The sequence below is a fragment of the Triplophysa dalaica genome, chromosome 2, assembly GCF_015846415.1.
Source record: "Triplophysa dalaica isolate WHDGS20190420 chromosome 2, ASM1584641v1, whole genome shotgun sequence".
In the NCBI taxonomy this organism is placed as follows: Eukaryota; Metazoa; Chordata; class Actinopteri; order Cypriniformes; family Nemacheilidae; genus Triplophysa; species Triplophysa dalaica.
The window spans coordinates 7822342-7834803 of NC_079543.1; the positions used below are offsets into that span (position 1 = coordinate 7822342).

General features: G+C 41.4%; 1 protein-coding gene across 4 annotated transcripts in view; it reads left to right on the forward strand.

The window, feature by feature from the left end:
- Positions 1 to 12462, forward strand: part of inpp4b (inositol polyphosphate-4-phosphatase type II B) — a 102140-nt gene that overhangs the window by 14284 nt on the left and 75394 nt on the right. The window contains exon 1 of one of the 4 annotated variants that reach the window (XM_056733799.1): positions 11886 to 12150. The exons of the other annotated variants lie outside the window; for them this stretch is intronic. The gene's annotated coding sequence lies outside the window, so the exon portion shown is untranslated. Of the gene's footprint in view, positions 1 to 11885; positions 12151 to 12462 lie in introns of those variants that run through there. 4 annotated transcript variants of the gene reach the window in all.

Sequence of the window (12462 nt, forward strand, 5' to 3'; positions counted from 1 at the left end):
CTCTGGCGAACTGGATCGAGTAACCAAGACGGACCGCCCTCATTAGCCAGCGAGACAGTGTGGGCAGCTCTCGAGCTCCCAGGGACTGTGACAGGTTGACCAAGGGGACGGTCTGCTTCATCATTCCCACGGGGGGTGGTTCGTCGGCTGGCGGAGCTAACCATGTCGCGGGGAGTCCCCGGAGGGAAGGTTTTTGCTCCGCCTGCTTACCTGCCTGGCGGGACAACGGCACGCACTGTCGGTTTGAGAGTGGTGACGGCTGTCGTATGTGTACGACCTCACGCCTCGCCAGGGTGTGAGGTCGGTTCGCCAAGCACAGTCCAGTGGAGTGTGCGATCGGCTGCAAGTAAACCCGGGGAGAACAGAAAACTCAGTGAGTAAGTGGGCGCCAAGCCCTAACAAGGGCCCGGCTTTGGTGACGAGGCAGGAGTCGTCCCGTACCGACCGATCAGAGCCGTGGCTGTGAAGGTTCGGGCCCGATGTTGTTCTCCCTGGGGTCTTCCCGTCAGTGTCCCTTCTCGCGAGGAGGTTGCTGACGGGGTGGAGGTTTCCCCCTCGACCTCTGCTTCCGGGGTGCCGCCTGTGGGGGCACAGGAACCGGAGCCGATGTCGAAAGGGTCCTGGGTTGCAGGGAAGCAGACGTCACGTGAGATCTCGGAGGCCTGTAGGCGGCCGAGTTGCGGCGTGAAAAAAATGTGGTTAATTGCCACTGTCTGCTTCGCCGTCAAAAAACTGCTGAGCGCAGTCCTCAACGGTGTTACCAACAACCCACCCTGCGAGATGAGTGCATCAAGAAAGCGGACTTCCTTGCTGTCACTCTTCTGCACAAGGTATAGCCGGGGGTGTCTCTCCTGGACCACTACCGTGGACATCGTCCGACCCAGGGCCCGTGCCGCCGCCTTAGTCGCCCGTAGAGCGCTGTCAGCGGTGACACGGAGATCCTGCATTATACCCGGGTCGGCCTTACCCTCGTGGAGCCCTCTCAACGCCCTGGCCTGGCGGACCTGCAGGATGGCCAAGGCATAGAGAGAGGAGGCAGCCTGGCCCGCAACATCGCAAGCTTTCGACACCAGTGATGCCGAAGTCTTACGTGCTTTGGACGGTAGGAGTGGTCGATCCCCCCCCAGGTGGTAGCCGTCCGCGGCACAGGTGCACCGCAGGCGGACGTTCCACCCGGGGGATCTCGACGCAGTCCTTGGCTGCCTCACCATCGAGGGAAGTAAGGGAGCCGGAGCTGGTTTCACTGGAACGGTCCGTGAGTGGAGCGTTCCAAGTTTTACACAGCTCCTCATGCACCTCCGGGAAAAACATGGCACCCAGGGTGGCCGCGGTTTGCACCGCGCACCGACCTCGGGAACCACGTATCCCCGGGTTAGCACGGATGACATCACTTCTGCTTCCTCCTGAACTCGACCGTTGGGGGTGGAGTTTGGATTCGGCAGAGTCGGATGCCAGTCTCCCTCCGATGCTGCGAGCGACATCTCATCTACGTCACACATCGTTTCCGAGTGTGTGCGTGAGGATCCGGACGGTATGCCACCGCCGGTTGGGGAACGTTCAGAAGAGCGAATCGGGGTGCGATCGGCCCGTGAGCACTTGGCTGGCGGGTTTACGTTTGCAGAGTTCCCCATATCACTAACGCTGCTAACGTGGGTGGTCATCGGGGCCGTAGCCACAGATGTCACAGCCCGGGTAGCAGACGAAATGGTGGCTGGTTCCCGTAGGAAGACAGCCACCCGTGACCGCAACTTCTGAATGACAATCTGCCCGCAGTGCAGGCAGATGTGTCAACGAACGCTGCTTCAGTGTGCTGGACGCCCAGACACCTAATGCAGCGATCGTGTCCATCCCCCTCCTCGATGAGGGTGCCGCACCCAAGAGAACAGCGGGACATGCCGCGCTGGAGAATGCTCAGTCAGTCCTGAAAAGGACTTTTAGAAAAAATCTCTAACACCTCCGGAACCGCCGAGACGCCCAGGGGAAGGTCGCTGCAGGAAGGGACGATCCGCTGTAACACGTCGTAGCACCAGCGTGTAGTTGTAGAGGATTGAATCCTGAGTTGTACTCATGAGCGATGGCTCTGAAGAACAAAAGGTAAGTGAATGCTGCACGCCGGCCTCCTTTTATACCGGATTTCCGGGGGCGGAGCCCGGCATGCAAATTGCATTCGCCAAATTTCATTGGCCTTTTCTATAGTAGTCAGAGTTGATTGGTTCTCAAGGGCGAACCCCATCTGTCGTTCTCGACACAACGTCGAGAGACCGACAGAAAGGGAACCTTGTCTGCCTCTGGTTGGCAAAAGATGAAAAATTTACTTTACCCAAGCCAATCATCATCAGTTATATGCGGTTATCTCCCACCCCACACGCAATTCAAAACCAGTCATGTGTCCAACACCTCAACTCACACAGCAGAGAAAAAAATCTTTGTAGGTCATTTGGATGAGAGAGAGCCTACTCGGATCAAAACTGCTTCAGTGAGCTCAATTATAGTAATGCTGCATTTTATTGTCAATAAAGGTAACGGCTTTGTAACGGGGGAAACAGTTGTGCATTTGATTACTAGTTACTGAAAAAACTAACGCTGTTAACACTGCAGGTCGTGTCCGGTGAAGACACGGTGTTAGACTTGCTGCTTACTGTACATATGAAGTATACTGCAAGTCTTCCCAACTAAGTTTTAAAAGCGAGCTAAAATGAATTTGTTTTCACCTATATGCACCATGACGTCTTGGTCGAAATGAGCCCCTTTGTTAAACGATGTAACCAATTTCATCATTTCACTTTTATGTTGTTTATCTAACCTTTAAACTTCCCACGAGCGTAGTCTCTGCATTTTACACTGAACGACCAGTAAAAAACGTCCCCATAAATGCGTAGAGGTGAAAAGTGATGAATTAGGTTGTTAATACAGTGCTATTGTAGACGGTATCAGAGTTTAATATGGCAGCGAGTATTAACAGCGATTTGGATGTCTGCTTCTTGATTTTATAGTTGTAGAGAGTGGCAGGGTTCCAGAACTAGAGGGAACTCGGCCGACTGGTTGTTAGACAAATGTGGCACTCACAAAAATCAAGCAGCTGCTGAATTTTTACATGCAGATTGGAGCTGGTGAGCGGAATCTCTGACAGCTGCTTTTTTAACATCTTGTGAAGTCTGTCAGTTATAAAAGTGCGGTGGCGCCGGGACGAGGCTTGTGGGAAAAATAACACGGATACGGCAATTCGAGAAGCCCTCGAACAGCACGCTGAATTCAGTTGTATCCTGTATAGTGTGAGTGAAAATGGTACAGTTAGAAAGTAAAAGTCAAGTTTCAATGTAGTGTTAATGCAAAGTGAACTGAAATCTTTTGACATAATGACCAACATGCTAATTAATGCTTATGGTTTGCAATCATTCATCATTTATTCACCCTCATGTCATTCCAAACCTGTTTAACTTTCTTTTTTCTGCACAACACAAAAGAAGATATTTGAAGAACGTTTGTAATCAAACAACATCGACACCCATTGACTTCAATTGCATGGACACAAAATCATTTTTTTAAATATCTTCTTCTACCCCAGAATTCCTTCCAGCCGTGAGCATTTCTTAAAAAGGTGACATAGTACTTTACAGCCTAACATCACAAATCTTTGAACAAAGTCGTTCTTGAGGGAAGCTGCCAGGCCATTTTACAAACACCCCTCCTTTTCCTTTATAATCCCCTTAAGATGGGATTTGTCCAGATCAATTTTGTAATGCATTTTTCATTTTGAAATGTAATTTAGGTTGTCTCACATCGACCTTTCCCCTCCTCCTCCCACCAATCGCCAATTCTTTTGCTATCACCTGTCTGCGCACGTTTGTATTAGTGGGTCACAGCTAAATTCAATAGTTGGCTAATCTCTCGCTGTACAAAGTTACTTAGTGTTTTCTTAATATCTAAGGAACCCAGCTCATGAAATGTTTCTTTAGGACTTAATTCTTTTAAAATTATTCTCATTACCAATTTGACACACATGTGTGTTATCTTTATACCTGTAGCTCTATGTGAACTGGCAAAACTGTACAATTATTTTTGATAAAGGTCACTGTAGTGTATGGACTGTAGTGGCTATGCTTGCTTCTGAATTACAAAAGGCCACTGGACTTTGTTACTTTGTTTCTCTTCTAGGCGCAGGAAGTTGCTTCCATACAAGTAGGTAAAGAATTGTTTTTCTGCCATATGTACGATATTACAAATCCAGCTCCGGAGATCAGACTGGGTCAATTTGAATTGTTTGAGGTGAATGTAACAATTAAAATGCATCCAGTTTTATATAAACCATGTATACATCTTTAACATCTAAAACACAGACTTCAAGGAAATGTAGTTGGTCTTAAATATGACACACCAGGTGTGAGACCAACTGCTACGAGCACATGCGGCAATGCTAATAATACTGTATCAATAAGAGTGAAACAATGTGTTGAAAACATTTTTTGCTCACACCATTCAGACAAGAATAGCTTTCTGAGCTAAAATTCATATATATACATTAGACTTTTATATGATCATGATGTGTGCATCACAAAACACTTTGAAAGACTCACATGTGTGATAAAGAGTTATATGTACATTATTAATACACTACTTGGGACAGTGGCCATTTTGAGCACATAATAAAAGCAGAGAGAGTGTTTACATTTGATAATTAAATATTGTTTTGGTTTTAATTGTACTAATTTCAAGGACAGAAACGTATCCAAACAATACGAATAGTTCAATCTGAAGTTTAAAGCGATAGTTCATCCGAAAATGAAAATTATGTTATCATTTACTCACCTTCTTGTCATTTCAAACCAAAAATGACTCGGTTTCTTCTCAGACGACAAAAGAAGATATTTTAAAGAATGCTTGTAACCGAACAACGGCGGTACCCATCGACATCTATTGTATGAACTCAAAACCTATGTAGGTCAATGGGTACCGCCGTTGTTTGGTTACAAGCATTCTTCAAAATATCTTCTTTATTGTTCCGCAGAAAAAATACAATTATACAGGTTTGAAATGACAAGAGGGGGATTAACTGATGACTGATTTTCATTTATTTTTGTGATCTATCCCTTTAATAGTGTATCGCCCATGTTAGCAACATGCCCGCACCAAACTCTCCTGAAATTCAAATCTGCGCTTTTCAGTGCTAGCATTCAAACATATCAAACAGATCACATGTGTGGACATGTGTGATCACATTTTGAATGATTGACTGTGAGGACGTGTTCTTGGTGGAAATGTTTTTGTGAGGCTTCTGACCACTAGATTCAAGCAATTTTTCAACACCAGTGAGTTATTTTGAATGTGTGAAAGCGTCTGTCTGTGTGCGTGTATACAGAATGACCTTGTCCCTAAATTCCTCAAAGTCAATATTACCACAGAGTTAGTAAAAAAAGGCAATCGACCAGCCGCAGGCAAATGTATTGATGCTGGCAGGCTGAAAATTATGTCTTGTCGAGCAGAGTTTTGAAACGTTAGTCTGTGATGAGATTATCAGGAGTGAATTATCATGTCATTGTTATTTTTATCGGCAGGCCCCCCACCTGCATACAGTAGGCTACTTCACAATTACAGAATATCCAAACACAAGGCAGCATCAAACAGCTTGATTAAAATAACCCACAGACAGACACTGTGTTTTAATGAGCATGTGTGTGGAAGGGAAAAGATGGAAAGAATTATTGAGATAAGAGCTCTCAAACTCTGAACTTTGACCCCTGGGGACCACACAGACCTTTATTTAAAAGTCCTCATGAAATATCTTTATTTAATCTCTGAGGCAAAGTTATAGTTTTGTTTTCAGTTGATTGTATGTATTTTATTATTGTATTTATTGTATTAATATTTGATTTAGCTTTTATTGATATTCAGCTATTTTGTTCTGTGCTTCTGTTATTTTACTTTTTATGTCGCTATATAAGTTACAGTAACTTTATTATATTGATAATATTTGATATAATTATAATATTTTTGTACTGTAATTTTATTCATTTTAAATCAATCATGTTATAGCTTCAACGTAAATTTATTTCAGTTTATTGCTAAGGCAACATTTCTAATTTTCGGTTAGTTTCGTTTACGAATATTATATTTAATAATAATCATTTATTTGATTTCAATTAGCAGACATGTTTATTTATATATTTTTTTTTTCACTCAGAAAAACAATTAAAATCGAATTAGAATTTAATTAGAAAAACTATTAAAATCGACCTGGTTCACTCTGACTTTACACTGTTGGCTTAAGTAAGATCTTACTGTATTAGAACACTTGAATTATAACTCATTTTTAATTTATTCATATTTTTAAGTATACATATGGGATATGCCACAAGATTTCAAACTTGTTTCCAGGGGGCGCTGTAGAGCCGCTTAAAGTTAATGTTGTGTTAAATGTCTCCAATCCTGACAAGCATCTTATTTTTATTCATTCAACTACAATAATTTGTATTGCTATTAATAAAGGATAAACATCACACTATATTTAAAAATTGACCACTGATATATTTGGTAAATTGATTGTTGCATTGCATATAGTAACACCATCTGATCATTACAAATCATCTTGTCATGTTTCTATTAACTTAGTGGAACTGCTTTCAATCTGAATTGAAGTTCATAAAGAATACAGACCTTTCTCTACTAAACATGCAGAGCTGTGTTTAACCGGCCTCCTGCAGAGAACCACCTGTCAAGTTACCCTCAGGTAATGAGTTTGATACCCCTGCTATACCAGAACCTCCTGTAATGTCCCCTGGTGATTTAAAGCTGTAGGTGAATCCCTCCGAAAGAAGCTGTTGGATTGGCCTTCTGTACCTGCAGGCTTGAGGTGACTCCGAGTTCAATTTGATTAGCTTTTCCCCAGCGGGCTGCTGTCCTCCCTCAGGGTTCGTGTGTGGAGTAAAACTTGCACGGATAGGCAAGCACATACTGACACTAAGCGAGAAGATGCATTCAAATATCTACATCTTATAACATGCCTCACTGGAATGCTTAATTGTGATTGGTCAATTAAAGCATTTTGAGGTCAGACGCATTTATTGGACTGCTACATGCTTTAATTGACTATAGACCCATTAACACAGTGTCATAATAATATAACATCATTTTAACTGGCATCAATATTTCACTTCATTTTATTTGGTAAATAGGCAAACAATAAGTGGGATAATTTACAGTCGTGACCATAAAGTCAATGCCTTGAGTCATTATCGTGAAATAAACCCATTCGGATGATGCAAGATCGGTTCCTGATTCCCTTGTCTGGGTTTGTCTGTGGTAATGGCCGCTTGATTCTGCATTATATTGTAAATACCTTCTCCTAAACGTCATTAGGCTTTTAGAAGACCCAACCACAGAGGTCTGAAAGACAGAAAAATGACTTTCACTTCACAGTGGGAGACAAGGTTTGAATTTAGATGCTGTTTAATTTTCAATTTTGTGCCGGATTTAAAATTGAGTTCAAATTGAGGTGACAAACAGTATAAGCAGAACAGTAATTGCAATTTCAAACTTTTTCAATAGATTCTACGTTTTCAGTAGTAATTATATGAAACACAGGGCAGGCAATGCTTTTTCAAAAACATTTATTGCTATAAGGCCTACTGGTTGAAAATCTCTTCACATCCTGATAGTAATTCATAATTAAAGTGGATCTTCTGTGGAAAACTAATGGTCTCGGAAAAATAAAATGTTCAATTAGTCATTGTACGGGCCTACTATGCACACTGCTCACTCATACTGTAAACAACAAGCTTACAAAACCGCTAAGCTCTAAAAATATCTGTAAGTTGTTTATGTTTATTATTTTTGTAATGGAATGTGTTTAATTGTAACGCTGTCACACCGGGGAATAAGACATGCTATGCTATTGCTAACTGTAACAAAACTGTATAGCTTTAACGATCATATTTTTTTACGTTATGTGATGTACACTCTTAAAAAAAAAGGTGCTTCAAAAGGTTCTTCGGTGCCATAGAATGACTTTTTTTTCCATAAAGAACCTTTAAGACCCGAGGAACCTTTCTGTTTCAGGAAAGGTTCTTTGTGGCGACAAAAGATTCTTCAGATTACAACAATTTAGGAAAGACATGGTTCTTTAAACAAGCTTTGACTAAATGGTTCTTTGTGGAATCAAAAATTTCAAACCTTTTAGACACCTTTATTTTTAAGAGTGTATATCCAAGTGAAACAGCTTCTGAAATGAAAGGAAATGTAGGGCGGGACTTGATTTCCCACAACGAGATCTAATTGGATTGTTAGAAGATGGGCGTTGATAAAAAAGGAGGCAGGTTTGAATCCGAGTTTTTGCCGGATTTCCCATCGCCACCCTTCCATAAAAAAGCTGGGGAAAGGGGGAGTAGCTCAAGATTATGAGGGCACATGAATTACACAAAATAATTAAGGGCAAAGATAATTACACAGTACAATATTCCATACAAAAATACGATTTTTCAGTTTTGATTTCATGCCTTCATCTAGCGCTCCAACTAATAGTTGAAAAGCAGCCAATTTTAAAATCTGAATTTTGCCTAACCCTGGTTGAAGGTACAGAAAGTAACAAGGTATTAGCTCCTAAAAGTCATGTGGAGGTGTGCGACGTGCATGGGCATGTTGTGGAATGACTGTAGTCTGCTCTTTTTCATGGCAGTATGTTGTGTTTCACTATCACGTATGGAGATTTTTAGAAAAACCCTGTACGTATGGCACTGCCAGGGTCTCCTGCAGTTTGTGTCAAGATAGAAAGCATTGTTTGACTTTGATGTTCAAGCAGGTATGTGACTCCATCATGTTGTGATGATAATGTGATCCTGTTTAAGATTCTAAGTAATTGGCTTTCATTTGTTGGTTACTGGCACAAGGCATGAGAAACTTTATGGTATTATAACAAACTCAGCATTGTGTGTGCATAGACAGACAAAATTTGTAGATTTGCAAAAAAGTTAACTTAAAGAAACTTAGAGGCATCAAGTCTTTCGCAAAAAACAGTTATTATACCATCTGTATTGCCATATGCACAACAGTCGTGTGTGTTTTATTGTAATATAAATACAGTGTTTAAAGTCGAGTTAGAAATGCAGCAAACACATTCCATGTGAACGGCCTTTGGGAATTTGAATGATCATCAGCCAAAAAATCTTCACTATAATTCAAAACATCCTCAGAATACCATGGGAAATTCATCACGAAAGAGCACATTCATTTTCAAGGTTTCCTTTTTGTTCTTTAATTTCAATTCATTTTTAAATAATTATGTCAAATTAATATGATGCAGCATTCCTGTTGTTTCACTGCATTAGAATAGGATAGGCTGTGGATTTGAAAAACAATAAACAGTGCTTTTGAGATATAACATTTTTCAAATGCTTGAATCTACATGAAAATAATTTAAGTGCTCAACTCTATACTTAGGCATGGCATTTTTATTTAAAGCTGGTGCAATATATTCTGTTCTTATTCACTAAGTGACCACTAGAGATACCCATGAAGGTCGAAGGCCATTCATGGCTTATTAAAGGAACAATTCACTCAAATAACTTTTTTAAATGGATGGAATGAGGCAGGGATGCTGCTACGGGTAACACAAATCTACAACATTTCCAAAGCGAAAGCGAAACTTTCCTTTCGCTCCGCTGTCGAACAATAACTGCGAGTAATTAAATATTCAAATTTCCGTCTCCTAAAATGTAATCTATGCATAAACTAACATTCCGCTATCATATTGGAAAGAAATCAAACCATTAAGAGCACTTCTTGTTAATAAACTGTTTACTTTTGTAAAGAAACTATGAAAAAAAAGGCTTTTTAAAAGGTAACGTAATAGTTACATTCCTTGGTAATTAGTTACTTTTATAATTATGTAACTCAGTTACTTACTCTATTACTATTTGTGAGAAGTAACTAGTAACTATAACGGATTACTTTTTTTTAAATTAACTTGCCCAACACTGGTATTAACCCGGGAGTTGTAGGTACTACTTTGAGAAGCATTCAGGGGCAGACTTTACGTTTTTGGAGGGGTCTCCAAAAGCAAAGGGTGGACCCCGTGTCAGCAGCCATGGAGAGCCCCAAGTAATCATCAAAATAGTTGGAAAATCCCATAACGTTTTATGTTATTTTATCTTTACTGACATAATATAATAACGTCAGTACAGTGCTAACGATTCGTACTGTACGCACTAGTACAGAAATTTGGTCACATTTAAATGCACGAAAGGTCGGAGAGCCGGAATACTGTTTATAGGGGTATTTCCTGCATAAAGAAATTGGAGGGGGCCACCTCAGTCAAATTTCGTGCCGCCTCAAACTCTCGTCAAAAATATGTGGAGTGTCTTGACAAAAAATACTGCGTGCATTAAACAGATTTTCATTTGTAACTGCAGTTGCAGTACATGGATTTTCCTAGGGAAGGGGTGTCTAATGTGGGTCCTGGAGGGCTACAGTCCTGCAGAGTTTAGCTCCAACTTGGCTCAACACACCTGTTTGGAAGTTTCTAGTCTGCTTTGTGAGACCTTGATTAGCTGTTCATGTGTGTTTGATAAGGGTTGAAGCTAAACTTTGCAGGACACAGGCCCTCCAGGACTGACTTTGGAGCCTAGGGCCCTCAAATCACTAAATCCGTCCCTGGACGGATAAGTTATATACAATTTTTGGAGCTTTAAAAACTTGGTCTCTATCCTTTGCTATTACCAAGCTTTGAAGAGCCAGGATATGATTTAATTTAACTCCAATTGTGATCCGTTAAAAGAACATAGCCATATACACCTGGGATAGGCTAATTTATTTTTGGGGTGAACTCCTTTTAATTTACTCTGCTTGTTGGCAAAAGGGATTAAGGCATAATTACCATCTACTTGAATGGTGGGCCAGATTTGTTTGTCAAGAAGGTCAAATCAGACGACCAGTGTCAATAACTTAGACTCTTTAGTTGTTTGTGTAGCTAGAGTTGTGGTGTTTGGCATTCATATTGTTGTGGGTTATGTATAGCTTGAAATGCTGCCAAGAAAAACCTACGAAAGCACAGCCCAATTTATGACAATACAATCAAACGTTGGTTTGCATTAAGATCTAGATACAAAATGTGTGTAATATCTTTGGTTAAACTTGACATTAGAAACAGAGACTTGTGCGTTTGTGTGTTCTTTTAGCAGCTTAGGAACAGTTTGTTCTTGAGCTTAACTTGAAAAATTCCCCTGTGGGATATCCTCAACAGGACCAAAATGTTTTACATTATATATCTGAAAAGTTGTAATTTAGGTGGGTTATTCCGTCGTCACTGTAAGATAATTTATTTGAAATTTTCTGTAAAATACATTGAAATTGGTCAAGTAATTCAAAGTGGCCCTCAGTGTGTAGAGGTCCAGCTCATGGCCAAATTATCTTTTGCTTAAGATATATACATATCATGAAGTTTGTGCGAGAATTAGGGGAAGGGCTGGGCTTAAACTAATATCATCTCCATAAAACACTACTGCGTTTATGGGATTTCCTCACTAATGTAGTAAAACCATCAGCTGTGTGTGTGGGGGGATTAATTGTAAGCCCTTAAAACTGCGATTCCTCCATCTGCACTGCAAAGCAGAGAAAACACACACACAAATATTTAACTCAAATATTACACACTGGACTCTATGTGTGTGTTTCTGTGTGTATTTGAACAATGTGAATTCAAGTAGCCAAGTCATTGACCCCAGTTACTGTTTAACTCCTGAACACTCAGTGTGAGAAATCGTTCGCTCTCTTTCTCTCTCTCTCTCTGTTCCTTCCTTAATCTCTTTGTATTACACGCCTACCCAGATTTTCACCCTCCCCTTTTAGCTCTCTCTCTCTCTCTCTCTCTCTCTCTCTCTCTCTCTCTCTCACTGGCGTTGACTCAGGTCTGCAGAGGTTTATTCAGGTTGTGTTGTTGTTCCTGCGTGCTGCACTCTCCGCTGGCGTGTGCGTGAGTGAATGTTTGCTCGCCCCGGCTGGTATGAACAGACGAGAGGGAGACTGTTCCAGACCGCCGCTTGTCAGAGGAGGATGCCGAGAGCCCCTTGCGCAGCTGCACCGTGAGGCACTTCTGCCCCGCGACACGGCTCTGCTCGGGCACTTCCTCCCTGGATCTCTCAGTCTGCGCGCTACTCTTCTCAAGTGAGTCCCTTTCCAGGATGTCAACATGTGAATAGGAGGGTTAATTCTGTATATATGCAGTGGTTTCAAGCCATCCTGTGTTAAATTCTTCAGAGACAGATGCAGAAATGACCAAAGTTATAGGTCGGAAGGTCTGTTTGGTCGTTGACTGGAGTTGGTGCTCTTGCGCAGGTGGTGGCAGATCGGGGTGGATATATGTGGGATGTGAAGTGTCAGACATGCTGTCTTTGTCGAGCCACATGTGTGTTTTGTGTGATTAGTTTGGGTATACAGTTGTACACAGAAGTGAGTTCAATTTGACAGAATACAGTG